Source organism: Eimeria mitis, genomic scaffold, assembly GCF_000499745.2.
Source record: "Eimeria mitis Houghton genomic scaffold, Emh_scaff729, whole genome shotgun sequence".
In the NCBI taxonomy this organism is placed as follows: domain Eukaryota; phylum Apicomplexa; class Conoidasida; order Eucoccidiorida; family Eimeriidae; genus Eimeria; species Eimeria mitis.
The window spans coordinates 1,286-2,444 of NW_013575322.1; positions in this window are offsets into that span (position 1 = coordinate 1,286).

Consider the following 1,159-nt stretch of genomic DNA (forward strand, 5'->3'; position numbering starts at 1 on the left):
CTTACTGCATTTTTTTCATCTGGTGGAGCCCCGGTGAGAGCAACAAGCCGTCTAGCGATTTCAACATATCCTCCTTTTGCTGCTGCATGCAGCGGTGTGTTTCCTTCTCTATCCCGAGCCCCTGGGTTTGCGTGATTCATAAGAAGAGCCTCAAGAGAGAGAGCGGGGACTATGGGGGGGGGTACGGCCTGAAAGGAGGTGGGGGCGGCGGCGAGGTGTATAGGGGCCTTGCCTTTATAGTTTAATTTATTTATTATATGGTGAAGAGTAAGCTCTGCTTTTTGTAGTAAACGTATTGTTGTGGTGTATGCATTGAATGATGCGGCGTAATGTAATACTGTATTTCCTTGTGTATCGACAGCTCCTGCATCTGCCCCGTGATCTAATAAAATACCCACAACACCCCAGTTGTCTGCTGCTGCTGCGTAGTGTAAGGCCGTCAACCCAGCCTGAAGAGAAAGGAAACAAACAAAAAAAAAGAAAAATATAAAGATGCAACATGCAGAAACAGAAGGGAAAGAGAGAGAGAGAGGGAGAGAGAAAGAGGGAGAGAGAGAGGAGACACAGAAAAAGAAAGGAAAGAAACACAGAAAGAGAAGATAAAGAGAAAACAGAGAAAGAGAAACAAAATAAAAACAAAGATTTAAACTAAACAGAAGGAATGCTGCAGAAAGAGCACAGAAAAATACAAACCCCAACAAAAAAACACAAACGACACAAAGAACCGACAAAACAAACAAACAAATAAACAAAAAACAAATAAAAAACAAAAAGAAGAGAAAACAAAGAAAGAAACAAATAAACAAGCAGCAGAAGAGAAGCACGCATGCATCTCTGTATGTATCTTACTTTATCTGTTGCGTTTACATCTGCGTTTGCTAGTAAAAGTTTTTTAGTGAATTCATGTGAGTAAGGAGTGGGGTGAAACGCAGCAACCATCAGCGGTGTACGGCCCCAGGTGTCTGTACAGCTCGGCTTCGCCCCGTAGTGCAGCAGCAACTCAACTGCTTCAATACTATCAGGAGATTGTATTACTGCTGCTGCGTGCAATGGGCTCCCGTTCGCCAGCTGTATACACACAGAAAGTATATTTACATACATACATACATACATACATATATATATATATATATATATATATATATATATATATATATAT